General features: G+C 36.7%; 1 protein-coding gene across 4 annotated transcripts in view; it reads left to right on the plus strand.

Moving 5' to 3' along the window:
- The first annotated feature begins 503 nt into the window (after window positions 1-503).
- ntng1a (netrin g1a) overlaps window positions 504-15,512 on the plus strand; it is a 151,345-nt gene continuing 136,336 nt past the window's right edge. For all 4 annotated transcript variants that reach the window (XM_067377617.1, XM_067377618.1, XM_067377614.1 and 1 more), the window contains exon 1: window positions 504-622. The gene's annotated coding sequence lies outside the window, so the exon portion shown is untranslated. The remainder of the gene's footprint in view (window positions 623-15,512) is intronic.

Genomic DNA, 15,512 nt, shown 5'->3' on the forward strand with positions numbered 1-15,512 from the left:
ATATTAAAGCATAGGCATGTAACGTTTCCTTGTTGACGTAAAACACTCCCATTGTGCAGCTCTTCTATCAGGAGTCGAGTCTTAAGCTCGCGCGTATATAATGTGCGCGGCCGGTGTGAGATACCTGAGACGCGGCGTGGCGCTGCGCGGCGCCGTGCTTCGCGTCCGGTGTGCGACCCCCTTAACAATGACGTTAAAGACCACAGTCTTTAGTGTCAGTAGCTAGCGTGCCTCTTAAGGTCATGGGAGTGATGTTTACATGCACAGCTCTTATTAGCAGGCCTCCGTTACACATGGGAGAAAGAAGTCCAAGTTTTTGCCTTCTAGGACCTCTCTGCTACTGCTCTTGGCTTCTCCGGTTGGAGAAGTTGAACTTTTGTTTGAGGCTGTTCTTTGTGGTACTACAGGTCTGGTTTAGGTGAGGCAAAACTGGCCGTCTGGGACGTGAAAGCGAACACCTCAGCCTGCAGTTCATTCAGATGCATGTTTGATCAATGAAGTGGCTCTGTATGGACTGGAATCTAGTCTGTAGGCGTCACCGCACTGCTCTCTGTAAAGTACTCCTGTCTGTTGGGACGTGGAAGAGAGAGAGATGTCAAGGATAGAAAGAGTAGAAAGAAAGGTTAGTTTGTGCTTTGACTTTTCATACTAAATTGAGAATGGCTTTTACACTACTGTTCAAAGACTGGGTTTGTTTTTTCATGTTTATGAAAAATCTGATACAAAAATCAGTAAAACATTTGCAATTTGAAATAACTGTTTTCTGTTTAAACATATTTTAAAATGGAATTCATTTCTGTGATGGCACATCTTTCTAATATGCTGATTTTGGTGCTCATGCAATAAACATTTTTTATTATCAATGTTGAAAACAGTTGTAATGCTTAATATTTTTGTGGAAACTGTGATACATTTTTTTCAAGATTCTTTGATGAATAGAAGGTTCAAAAGAAAAGCATTTATTTGAAATAGAAATCTTTTGTAACATTTTAAACGTCTTTTCTGTCACTTTTAATGCATCCTTGCTCTAAAAAAAAAAAAATAAAACAAGTAAATAAACAAAATACTACTGCCCCCCAAACATTCATTTAGTGGTGTAAATTCCAATTAAATTCCTGAATGCAAGTTTAAGTACCAAAAAAGATGCAGAACTGCAAATTGGAATGGAAGGTAGTCTAATTAAAATGAATGGAAATTCAAAGAAATTCAACTGTGATTTTTAACTACAGTCTGTCAAGACAAACTTTAGATAGATAGATAGATAGATAGATAGATAGATAGATAGATAGATAGATAGATAGATAGATAGATAGATAGATAGATAGATAGATAGATAGATAGATAGATAGATAGATAGATAGATAGATAGATAGATAGATAGCAGTGAGAATGAGGAAGGGAAGTGCTGAGAGGTAGCTAAAAATGGCAGGTTCTCAGATATATTGAATCATTATTATCTTGTTTTCCACATGTCCAACTTTACACAAAATTAAATTAAATATGATGGCAGTCACAGAACTTCAGGTGTTGCCTGGTGAAGGCTGTACAAAGCAATTTGGACTCGATCAAAAAGAAAAGCCCTCATTCCTTAGAGGTGCACAGGCTTTCATATCCTTAATCTGGCCAATTTGTACTAAAACATCCCTGATTTGTTGTTGGTGATTATGTCAGTGAGGTTTTATTTGTCTGTTCGGATATTGATAATCCACCAAATGCCAACTATGTGCTGTGTTGTTTTTCCATACTAAATAACTAAAGGAATATTTGTTGTCTGTTTATTTGCCCCTCTTTGCCCTTTGGTTTACTTGTAAAAACCAATGCGAAATCAATTGTACACTAGATCACGGGGGGGTTGTAATCTCTGTCAAAACAGTAGGAGCTGTGATATATTAAGTTGCATTGAATAGTTGTGGTTGAAACCTTGTACACAAGTTCAAAATGTCATGAGTGAGGCCTGGGCATACACCATTGATCTGAGCCCTAAAACTCTCCCATGACACAGCCAACCCGATCTGACATCAGTTTCCAGCGCCTCATCAAATATACTCAAATCTATTGGTTTCTCAGTGATATCATGCTATGTTTATTGTGTTTTCGAGGGCTGAGGAATAACATATTGAAAATATATTATAATTAGAGGAATGTATTCTGTATCTCAAAGAGCACCAAATGTAACATCTAAATATTGCATACAGTAGATTGTTTTACTCTATGCTGTGCGTTCAACTCTCAATTTGCATCTCAAAAACAACAGCATGGTGCTAGCAAAACCAAGGTTTTGGTTTGACTCACAGATAATGTATGAATTGTTTAAAATTGCAAATGCGATGTGAGGTTCTTTTTGGACAAGCACATCTTTGAAATGTGTAACACTAAAAACACCCCAAGATTGGGAAACTTTGTTAGCTAGACTCCATCTCTCTGGGTCAGTGGTCTGTATGTTTTATTTATGTTGTTATGTCTTGTATCCCAGTTCATCTAAGAAACTTTAGATGAAACTTTAGAAAGGACATTTCTGTATTTTTGTAATCTCATTTTCTTGTGACTACTAATTCATATCCCAAGCTTCTGTAATCTAGGAAAAGCTCAATATTATGTGAGTCTGCATTAAATTTTATGCCGGGTTCAGACTACATGATATTTTTGTCGGTCACGATAGTCACTGTGTCAGATTATACGATTTTGACTCCTAAAATCTTGTCGCGTCATTGACAAAAAACATGTCAGATCGCGTGCCGTCTTTAACGTGCGTGCTGTCATCGAGAAGGCGGGACAATTGACTGACAGAAGATGCAGTAAGCATAAACAAACATTGGCTAGCAGCATATTTTGCTGTCTTGTCGTCAGAAAAGACCAAATGTGGACACATACCTGGATTGCATAGATATTTGGATTTCCTCCAAAGAGAACTGAGGTAATGTTTTATTGACCTATTTTCACTCTGTCGCGGTAAAAGTCATTCGAGGAGACATCATAAACAGGAGTACTATCAGAGATTGTATATAATAGGGAGATTACAGGGTCTGTATTTCTTACCAGGGACGTGCACAGAAATTTTGAGGGGCAGTTGCTCTGACCTAAAAAAAGGGCACTCCCTTACCAAACATCTTAAATAGTGTTTTGACATCGACAACCCAAGTGCATTTTACCTCAAACTTGCGTCTAGTTAACTTTTCTAAAGTAGCAATCGCTTGTCGGGTCGACAACACACTGACAAAATTATATTCAGAATTAAAAATATTTTTATACCACTTTTTAATGTGTGAGATTGTGTAAAGGTTTTCACGAGATACCAACCTTTCGCAAACTTGCTTCCAACACTCGTTCTCATGGAGGCGCGGTGTGCACGGAGGGGTGGGGCTATGCGCGCGCGAGTATGTGAGAGAGACGCGTGAGTGAGAGACGCAGGGAAATGAAATGCAGCTGAACGTTTGCTCTATGAAAGACATTGACAAAGACGAAAACTAAGGACATTTAATCTATAATTTTATTTTATTTTAGTTAGTTTTGCCAAACACACATTACAGTTTTGGTTAGTTATCGTTTTTTTGTAATGCCTCGTTTTTATTTTTATTTCAGTTAACGACGATGTTTTTTCACACCTAGTTTTCGTTTTTTCGTTAACAATTATAACCTTACTCACCTTTCCGACAACGTTAAGTCGTCCCACCCGACAACCGCGACAATCTCCTTCTAGTGCCGCTCATGCAGGCTCAGCTCAGGTACCGGTCGCGTGCAGCGCTGCAGCCACGTAAACAGAGTTTGCCCTTCCCCTACTGACTTTCACTTTCGGACGGGTGCCCGAATATGGAAGTGAATGAGGCTTTGCGATTTTTTTTTTTTTTTTTTAATCTAGGCCTACGTGAAATTCTGCATCCATTGTACGATTTTTTTATTTATTTTTTTCCACCTCGGAAGGGCAACGTGAGTAAAGAAGGGCATATGGGCAGTTGCCCGGGCAACCTGAGCAACCCCCCTGTGCACGTCCCTGTTTCTTACCATTGGAGAAAGCGTAACGGCTAACTTAATCGCGTGTGGCACCTCTAAGCCTATCGTGTAATGGTGACGTCAATCGCAACATTCCCTAGTCTGCCTTCTCTAAAAAAAATACATTTTTATCAAGCTAAAAACTACATATATTTCCCAACGAAAGTATTGTTTAGTGTAAAACATGCGGAATATTGGCAAACAGGCTGTCAATTAATTAATTGTTTAATCAGCATAGTGAAGCCTCTCATCCATTGACATCCATTCAGAAAACAGCCTCCGGTCTCATCGGGGTCTCATTCCCTGCGTACCGCGGGGGGCGGGGCGTTAGCATTAGCCGTTGCGCTTTTTTTGGCTAAAAGTTGCAGGCTTGCCTTCTGGTGGCTTTGGTACTGTTGCTATAGCTCCACATTCCTCCTTTGTAAAATCCACATCAGGTACGATACCATTGTCTCTCTTTCGTTTCGGCATGTTTGAAAGCGTGTAGGAAGGCGCTTCTGTGCTTCTAATTGGCCAGTGTCACACATGTGACGGAACTTGTCGTGGACGATGAGAAAAAAAATAAACATTAAACATTAAAAAACATGTTTTTTAATGTTTAATGAGCCAGATTAGCTTGTGCCGTATTATATCACTCTAGTGACAAAATGAACAGGTCCAGACAGCGTAAACATTAAAAATGAAACATTCTGTCATGACGTCGTGAAGCATCGCAGACGCGGCATCGGTTGTCGTCCTCTATGACACACTACACAAGCAGAAATTTGCTATGTTTCAAACCATTTTTTATTTCCATTTTTTCAAACTATTTTTATCAGTGCCCAAGGAAGTCGACCGGAAGTTGAAGTCGGCCGCGTGCTGCCATCTTGTAGCAGAACTTCACTTGCGTTAGCATCCCCATTGACTCCCATTCATTTTGGCGTCACTTTGACAGTGAATAACTTTACATCTGAGGCGTTTAAAGACTCGATTTGTCCATTATTTACTTCCAAAGATACACGACAATGTATAAAGGGCTCCATTACCTTCAATGTTACATTATGGCCCCGTAGAAACCAGTGGCGGAGGCAGAACGTGGATGGTGGGTGGGCCTCTAAAAGTGTGGGTGGGCCAGAATAATTCGCAGCATCCCATGTTTTTCAACTGGCTTAATTTGGGTGGGGAAAAAATGATGGACCGTCCCTAAGTGGCGTCAATTCACAAAAAGTCAAGGTATGGCAAGTTCAAATTACGTTATTTAATATAATATTACGTGACAATATCAATTCAAGTAAATCTACGAGATAAGAACAAGACAAAACTGCAGAACTGCACAGCACCAACCGATTAAAAAAATAATAATAATTTGGAAATAACCTGGCATGGGAACAGGCAGCTATATGGATAAATAAAAATAAAAAAAAAAGTCAGCTTGCGATAAAATCTAAAAAATTTAAAAAAATTAATACTGATTTGAAACTTGTGACAAACGCTCACACATTAACCCGATCACTTTATTTAGCGTTCATGTAAACATACGTTCGGATTCATCGAATGAATTTATATTTATTTATTTAAGAAATTCATTAAAAACAGAATATTGCTTCAGCCTTATTCAAATGCCACAGAAACATGTTCGTTTGTTACGCACTTAAATAGGCTACATGCCACCCGACGTTTTTGGTTTTCTTCCTATTTATTAAATAATTGGTTGACGAAACAGTGATTGAAATTAAGATACAATTTCTACAAAACGAAATTCACTTTAAAGAAAGGCTTACTATAAAACAAAACTTAATGAAGTGGACAAACTCATGTCTGACCAGCTGCATGTCTCCCGACATTGCGCATCGTCATGCTATTCACTTTTCATAATCAACATAGATGAAATTTAACAAATAATATAGGCTCTATAGCCTAATGTTTAAATATAAATATGAATCTAAATTGCCTATTTTTATCCCTCTGGCCGACGAACTCGCCGGCGCGTTCTGATGGATTTTTTCCTCCTCATGACAGAAACAAGCCTTTCGTCTAGCCTACAAATGGTCTACTTTTATTCGTTTATGCTCACAATAACAACAAAACTTTATACTTTTGTAACAGGGTGCGCGTCTCAAAAATGAACACCTCGAATAATTGTAGGCTACCTAAAAGAAAGAAACATCTCCATTCGATAAGAAATTCGCATGTCTGTGTTAAATAAGAGGCGAGCCATGGGCGTCGGAAGCAAAAACAATGTGGGTGGGTCCTCCCTCCAAATTTTTTAATGCAATAGATAGATAGATAGATAGATAGATAGATAGATAGATAGATAGATAGATAGATAGATAGATAAAATGCCAATCAATCGGTAGTTATTGATTTTTTTTTTTTTTTAATAGAACAACGAGACACAAACCTTTACAGTCAATCGCATTTTTGCTCCCATTTATTTTCACAGTGCATACAATGTTTAGTCCCAAAGCGCGCACAAAGGAATAAACGTTTACCTTTGATTTCGTTCGATAGAAAAGAAGCAGGGCCGTACAGGGTTTCATAATTGAGGTTACAAAATGTATTATGCTAGGGGGGTTCGGGGGCATGCTCCCCCGAGAAAATTTTGATTTCCTTGGTGTACATATATGCATTTTAAGACGTTTTAAGGCCAACAAATTGGATAACAATAGCTTTAAAACCATGTCAATAAATACATACATGCACAGTTTTTAGGCAGCTTTAATCGCATGTCTGGTAATTTCATGACTTAATTTACAACAGAGTAACGGCAGTGCATGCCCGTAGCTTCTTTTGCGCTTTAGTTAAGCTATAATTAAAGTAGCCTAATATGCAGCGCGCGCCGCCGCATTTGCGCGAGCAATTCTTGAGTTCGCGCCTCGAGCACAGTAGGCTGTTTGGAGTTTTACTGGCATAGCCTGACATCTCATCTGACTACAGTTCACTGTTGTCCAACTGAAGCTACCTTTTCCGCGCTCGTTTGACTTGCGCCTGGCGCTGAGGAAATGGGAATGCGCGTCTGAAAAGTGTCGCGTTTGTTGTGGTCGTAAAGAGACATTCGATCCTTTATAAACGCGTTTTACTTGGCGATGTTTTAAAAACTATCTTTATTTTTGATATTTTTTATGTTCTGTTGGTGGTTTGTGGAGTAGCATCACCTGGGGAATTAGACAAATGCTGAATTAGAGATGGTAAAAGTGAGTGGGTCCAATATATTGGTCTTAAAAAGTACAATGGTTACAATGGTTCCGACGCCCATATAATATTATATTTCCTTGGATCTGACTGGGTGGGCAAGCTGTCAATCTGGGTGGGCCAGGCCCACCCGTAGCTCCGCCCCTGGTAGAAACAGTTTTGGTAAAAATAAGCTAACGATTGCGTCATAACCACTCGACTCTCTGTCGCACAGTACAGAAATTACCGTACAGACAGGAGGAGAAGCTCGCAGACAATCGGGGAGATTATCTTAATATGGCGTACTGGCGTTACATTTTAAAATACTATACAAACTAATTAATCAGAATACTTACTCCTGCTCACTCACGCCAAAGAACTCCCCGCTCAAGCTCGCCGTCTCTGCAAGATTAACGATGGCAGTTTGCACGCAATTGAGTTCCAATGGGGTCGCTGTGTCCATTTCTTTTACTGTCTATGGTTTTTATGCGTATTTTGGGATATTGCATTAAAAAAAACGTTGGCTGGAAACGCCAAGATGTGCATAAATTCTAAAAATGCACATAAAAAAAACACGTATGAGCTCAAAAGAGTGGGATAATTTTTTTATGTGACACGAAAACATGCGCATAAACTACGATGGAAACACTTTTACCGAATAAATTCCTTGTTGCGCAGCAAAAAAGACATGTGATTTTGCTATGTAACAGCATAACTGGACCAACCAGCGGACCGATCTCATTGCACAGCATCTGAAATGCTGTTTTGGTAATTCTGTAATGCCTGAGCAAAGTCTGTTGTTAAAGCGGTTCGGTTTAATTCCCTCCAGCGCCTCACACGATTGCGATAACAAATACATGACAATACATGACAGCGCTTATTGTGTTTCATCTGCATGCTCTGAGGTGCAAATAATTTATTATGAATGAAAATGATTATATACAATGGCTTCTATTGCAGAAAGTTCCCTTTTTCTTAGTGATATTTAACGGCAGTGTATCAGGAAGTGACGTTTTTGTTCTCTTTGACTCGCTGGATGGAAACAGTGCTTTATTCGCAAATGTTTTATGCCATATTCAAAATTTGCGCATAAGTTAATTATGCAACTTTTGATGGAAACATTACGAATCCTCACGACACCCTACGTCAAGCAGATCGTGGCAAAATTGGGCTAAAATCGTGTAGTCTGAACCGGCGTTAGAGATCCCAATCATTTCAGAGTTCTTAATCTTTATCAGTTATGCAAATGCTCTGAACATACCGTACAGCTGTTACTGTTTACTTCAGCACTTCATTATTTCCTTGTGCAATTCAAACAAATGTCAAATGGTTTTTAGCACTTTTTTTTCTTTCATGACTAACCTGGTCTGCCCTTTTTCAGGGGGGGGGGAAGGAGGTCCCTAAAGCTGGGTGCACACTGTGCGATTTATAATAGTCCTTTGCTATTGTTGCTTGTCAGACTGTATAAATGGTTGACATGTCAAACTAGCGATCAAAGACTACAGATTTTAGGATTATAGGAATCTTTTAGGATTCTCAAAATTTGTCTCAGATGACCAAATCGTGGCCAATATTGCACAGTGTGCACCCGCCTTAACTCACACCAGTTCACCCAATATTGTAGACTTTTTGGTAAGTTGACCTACGGATGTTTTCCTTAAAGTTGTCTATACACATTCAACTTTAAGAAATACAACTTTAACCTTTAAGCAGTTATACAAGGTGGTTGTTCTGGTTTATTTTTATACAGATTCCTAGTGGAGGCTGTGTCAGTTTTCATAGTGCTCTGCAGGCAGTTGAACCTGTCTACATCTGAAATCTTTCAGCATAGAGTCAAGAGTTCTGACTTGAGCCAGATTAGCTTGTGCCGTATTATATCACTCTAGTGACAAAATGAACAGGTCCAGACAGCGTATACACCATTAAATCCCCGTTCCTCCAAATAAAGTCATAATAAGCTTAATATTCAGTCTTTCAAACAAAGCTCTTGCAAATCCCTCATCCCTTAATCCATTGTGTGAGTTATTTCTCCTCTTGCAGTCTTTACAGGTTCTGTAAATTTCAGTAATTCAGGTTTGATTGTGCAATTGGACATCATTGGTAAATGCTGCTATTTAATATTCTTTAATTTGCTTATGCAGTATGATCATGTTAACAGATCATCTTAAAGATGTGATATTTATTTACTGAATACATCTAAGACAACAGTTTTGTCTCAATCAGTCATTTTATTCACATTCACAGTTTGCATTTCACAAGCAAACAAGATCGTTGGAATCTTCTGGATCAGTTTGCATGCAACAAACCAGAAAACAGTCAAATGTATAATAGTCGGTGTGACATAGCAGCAAAACAGAAATAGCCCCGTATTCTGTGTGTCAGAGCAATCGGATGTTGGATGACAGATTACAGACCATTGGCATTAAAAAGAAATGAAAAAGAAATCACGGAGAGCCCCCCTTAATCCTCCTGGATAGCCTGTCTATCCATCAAAGAGGAAGAATACAAATCCTGCAGGGAAATTACCTGAACCCCACACATTATGAGAGGGACATCTCAATATCTCCCTGGTGAGACTCTTCACTGAATTGTGAAAAGTTTATCAACTATTTAATGATGTTAAACTAAAGCCTTTGTCATAAATACATATTGTTATGGGTTTTATTGTGGACTATCCAAAAGGCAATGACATAGATGTGTACTTTCTCACCATATTCATAGCTTGTGCTAATCATAAGTTTCCATCCATCCATCCATCCATCCATCCATCCATCCATCCATCCATCCATCCATCCATCCATCCATCCATCATCCATTTGTAGGGACCTACACTGTAAAAAATAAGTAAAATGTACTTTTGCACACATATTTTTTAAGTTAATTTCAATTATGGAATTAAGTAACTCTACTTAACCAAGATAAGTAAAATTAACAAAGAAAATATGTAATTTTAACTTGGCCATAAAAGGTTGAGTAATTTCTACTTTGTTGAAGTTTCTTTTGCAATACATTTTACTCAAACAATATAACACTAAATTAAACCATGCTTTTAAAGTGTATGCTTTACTTAGAAACATATGAGTAAATAATACAATAGATGGTGTAGAAACCATATGTTCATATTAGAAGTAAAGCGGCACCTGAACACAGAGACCTCAATACACAATGACGGTAACATTCGATGGATCGTTTTGAGTGTGAATGTGCCATTTTGAGTAGAAAATGAACTCCAAATATCACAAAATGGCAAGTTACTAAAAATAACCACAAAAGCAATGATAAAACAGTGGAAAAACAGCTGGAAAACATAAAAAATCGACCTCATTAATTATTCAAGGCCCAGTGCATGATAGGAACACCAGTATCAGAAAAGTTGAGTAGTTTTATGTAATTTTATAATGTTGATATTTACGCTTTAATTTCTACAAGCTTAAATTGAGTACAAATATAGAATTTACTTCGTTTTTTTTAATTCTTGCCTGAACTAACTTAATAACTAAAAATAATAATACCATAAAATCATTTTTTACAGTGTATCCAATTGAGAAAATATATTGGCTCTGAATATTTCTAACTACTCATGAAACTGTATTTCGCAATCTTTTTGTTTAATAACTTTATATATGTAATCATTTACATAATTTGAATAATTATTTTGCTGTTCCTCGTATTTAAATTTAGCGACTTAAGGAATATTCCAAATATGTGCTATTGAGAGTCTTAAAACTTAAAAAAAAAAATCATTGTAGTATCAAAATACTTTTGTCATGTTACAGTTTGATTTGCTGATGTTGACTCAATTAAATTTTAAAAAGTTCTATTTTTTTTTTCTTTTAAGACCACTCTTCCAGACAACAAACTTTTTTTTTTTTTTTTTTAGCATGCTCATGTTATTGCCTTAGGATGAATCACTTTGTATTCCTCATTCGTAAGTCACTTTGGATGAATGGTTTTGAAATCATTTATTTGTTGTCTAATCCATCTTAGCGTGAATGTACTGCTGAACGAACATCAGGCCGTTTTTAGTGTATATTTGTGTAATTCGTTTACAGCGTGAAAACCTGGAGGACACTGAGTTGTACCCGACTGCTTAGGTACCTCGTTTCCAAAGTAGCTTGAGTGTTAGACAATTGAACTTACATAAGAAAATGTTCCACTTATGAAACATAGAAAGCACTTTATTCAATGAGGTCTTTAGGTGACAAGCTCTCACTCGTGGAGCTTGTTATTACGGACTGGTTGAACAAGCCGTAATAACTCTGATCACAAAGCTATGACAATGCCGGCAGGCGGTGGGACCTCACCAGGATGCAGGGGCCATGCTGAACAAGCCCTTTCTATGTTAATTTGTGCTCTCTCTCCTTCTCCCTGCCAGAAACTCATGCTGAACCTTAATTCAAGCCCTTATCATTCGATAGCTCCGGCACACTGCTCAGCTCCTGGGCTTCAAAGGCTTGTGGGAAGAGGTGTGGAGAACACTGTCAGCCCTTCCTGAGTCCTCAGAAGGCCCTGTCAATCATAGGTGCCAGGGGACCACAGCAAGAAACACAAGAAGAGTGGGCTTTTTAACGTCATCTTTTAGAACGGTTGTTAGCCACTTGTGCTTTATGATGATGATGATGATGCCATCCCAGCTCATGGGGAACATTCTCGAAACTTTGGATAACATTCTGGCAATGCTTGCTGAAGCAATACTTCTGAAAGGTGTATCTAATTCTGAAAAGCAAATAGACTTCTATTTAGAAAAAACTGGGCGATTCATTTTTTTTCTCACAGTATCAAAAGGCATTGTGTTGATCTCTGTGATAGCGACTCATCTGAGCAGCTCGATGTGCTTTACAGAGGAAGTGTTTAAGCAGTCCAACAGCTCATCTGTTCTTTCCAAAATGCAGCTTTATGATTGGAAGACAGTACCGTGGGAAGCAGGTGTTACTATATCCCATGAAAGCAGCGCAGCTTCATATGGTCCAGACTCTTTCTAGATTCCAGGACAACTGAGTCAGCATTCTGGCCGCTTGCCTGAACTGAAAATGTCTGTTTAAAATCCTTAACAAGACTCACTATTTGTTTGTTATTTATTTTATTTTATTTTATTTTATTTTATTTTATTTTATTTTATTTTATTTTATTTTATTTTATTATGTTGTTTTATTTTATTTTTTCATTTTATCAAAAATCATAAACCAATCACAGTCCTGGTTCACTTCTTTTTCTAGGTGATAAGACTTGGCCCAAGAATAAAAACTCTTTCTTTCTTTCTTTCTTTCTTTCTTTCTTTCTTTCTTTCTTTCTTTCTTTCTTTCTTTCTTTCTTTCTTTCTTTCTTTCTTTCTTTCTTTCTTTCTTTCTTTCTTTCTTTCTTTCTTTCTTAAATTCCATGTTAGCACAGATTGTGTATAAGGACCTAGAGTTTATTTTATTTTATTTATTTTGTTATTTCTTTTATTTTCTTTTATTTTCTTTTTTAGGGGCCTCCAATCACATTTCTGGTTCACTTTTTTAGGTGATAAAACATGGCCAAATAATAAAATACTATTTCTTTCGTTTTTTTTTTTTTTTAATTCCATGTTAGTACAGATTTTGTATAGGGACCTAGGTTTTTATTTTATTTTATTTTTATTTTATTTTATTTATTTTTTAAGGGCCACTACGGAAGCCCTGAACCGCATGGTGAAAAAAAAAAAAAAAAAAAAACTTGGTAGGGAGGAAAAAAAAACGAAAAGTTATCTCGTTATTTCAACATAATAAGTCGTTATAACGACATAATATCTCGTTATTTCAACATAATAAGTCGTTATAACGACATAATATCTCGTTATTTCAACATAATAAGTCGTTATTTCAACATAATAAGTCGTTATAACGACATAATATCTCGTTATTTCAAGATATTAAGTCGTTATAACGACATAATATCTCGTTATTTCAACATAAGTCGTTATAACGACATAATATCCTGTCATTTCAACATAATAACTCTTCATTATCTATCAAGTATGATAAAGTACGTACACGTGTTAACGTCCCCAGTGGCGCAACGCTAAAGTATTGACCCGCCAGTCTAGCTTTTACTGCGATCGCCGCGGTTTCGAATCCGCCTTTTGCCGAGTTCGCTCTTCTCTAGTTTCACATCACATATCAAAAAAGGCATTTATTTTCAATAGAAATTAAAACAATGTTATAAAAGTGCAAATAACCTGCCTAACGAGTGTTTAATAACATTAAAAGTATTTATTGGGCAGGGTTAGCAGCATGTTCGATATTACCCACTAGAGGGCAGAATAAGACAGGGAATCAATTAAAGAACGCAATAGTTATGTTGAACTACTGTTACAATTTGGTGCTCCAAAATCCCAGAGGTTTATCATGGGAATTTGCGTTCATCCCAGGCTAACCTTTATTGAGGTTAAATTTATTAGACCATAGTAAATAAAACAATTTACAGTGCAAATGTCAGGGGTGTCAAACTTACAGCCCGGTGTCCAATCTGATTTGAACTATAATAAAACATAGAGATGCACTAGTCCAGGGGCCAAAAACGTTTTTAAGAGGGGTTTTTTTATTTTTTTTTATTTTTATTCTGGGCTTGCAAACAAACTGCTTTGTAATATTTTCTAAAGATATAAAAATCAAAATAGGTGCTAATATATTGAAATAATAGGACACGGAGTGTCTATTTACAGTAAGTGCAAATAGCGTCCCTTGTTGACAAACACTCTTTACAGTATAGCTCCAGTGTCTGGTTGGGCCACTGAAGTTTAAAAAGGGACAGTTGTATTTCGATGTATTCAGTGGCGTAACAATAGCATGAAGGGTTTCAGATTTTGGCTTTTACAGCGATCGCTGCGGGGTAGAATCAGCATTTTGCAGAGCTCACCCAATAATAGAGCTCACTCCTATTTTCTCATCATATACATTTTCAATAAAATGAAAATAATGTTCAAAAAGTGGAAATAAAATGTGAACAAGTGTTTAATAATATTAAAAGTGTTCATTGAGTATGGTTGGTGGAAAGTGTATGTTTTTAATTCTCCCAATAATGCATCATCAAATTAATAATTTTAAAAAATATAATCACTCTATATGATATTATTGCATCCTGTACAAAAATACTGAGGTACAGTATCTGCCAATACTAGCCTACAGCATCTAAATACTATTTACACTTCTTGCAAAGAACTGATAGGCTACTTTTACATGGTGTCAATAGAATATATCGCTATTTTCACCTAGTATAAATAGCATATCGTGAAAATGCTGCTATTGTCATTTAGTATAAATAGGATGTCTAATAAATTTATGGTCTAATAAATTTAACCTCAATAAAGGTTAGCCTGGGATGAACGCAAATTCCCATGATAAACCTCTGGGATTTTGGAGCACCAAATTGTAACAGTAGTTCAACATAACTATTGCATTCTTTAATTGATTCCCTGTCTTATTCTGCCCTCTAGTGGGTAATATCGAACATGCTGCTAACCCTGCCCAATAAATACTTTTAATGTTATTAAACACTCGTTAGGCAGGTTATTTGCACTTTTATAACATTGTTTTAATTTCTATTGAAAATAAATGCCTTTTTTGATATGTGATGTGAAACTAGAGAAGAACGAACTCGGCAAAAGGCGGATTCGAAACCGCGGCGATCGCAGTAAAAGCTAGACTGGCGGTCCAATACTTTAGCGTTGCGCCACAGGGGACGTTAACATGTGTACGTCCTTTATCATACTTGATAGATAATGAAGAGTTATTATGTCGTTATAACGACTTATTATGTTGAAATAACGAGATATTATGTCGTTATAACGACTTAATATCTTGAAATAACGAGATATGATGTCGTTACAACGACTTATTATGTTGAAATAACGAGATATTATGTCGTTATAACGACTTATTATGTTGAAATAACGAGATATTATGTCGTTACAACGACTTATTATGTTGAAATAACGAGATATTATGTCGTTATAACGACTTATTATGTTGAAATAACGAGATAACTTTTCGATTTTTTTTTTCCTCCCTACCAAGTTTTTTTTTTTTTTTTTTTTCTCACCATGCGGTTCAGGGCTTCCGTAGGCCACCAATCACAGTTACTGGTTCACTTCTTTTTCTAGGTGATAAGACATGGCCCAAGAAAAAAATAAATAAAAAAAAATCTTTTTTTTCTTTTCTTTTTTTAAATTTCATGTTAGTACAGATTTTGTATAGACCTAGGTTATTTTATTTTATTTTATATTTTATTTTATACTTTTGGGCTTTTAATTCAAAAAGAATGAGAATGATATTATGGAAGTTTTTAACAGTTCTAGCACACACTGGAGTTTCTGCTGTGGCTTTTCTTAACAGGTTAAAAAAGAAAAAAACAAAGAA

This window comes from Chanodichthys erythropterus, chromosome 23 (assembly GCF_024489055.1).
Source record: "Chanodichthys erythropterus isolate Z2021 chromosome 23, ASM2448905v1, whole genome shotgun sequence".
NCBI lineage: Eukaryota > Metazoa > Chordata > Actinopteri > Cypriniformes > Xenocyprididae > Chanodichthys > Chanodichthys erythropterus.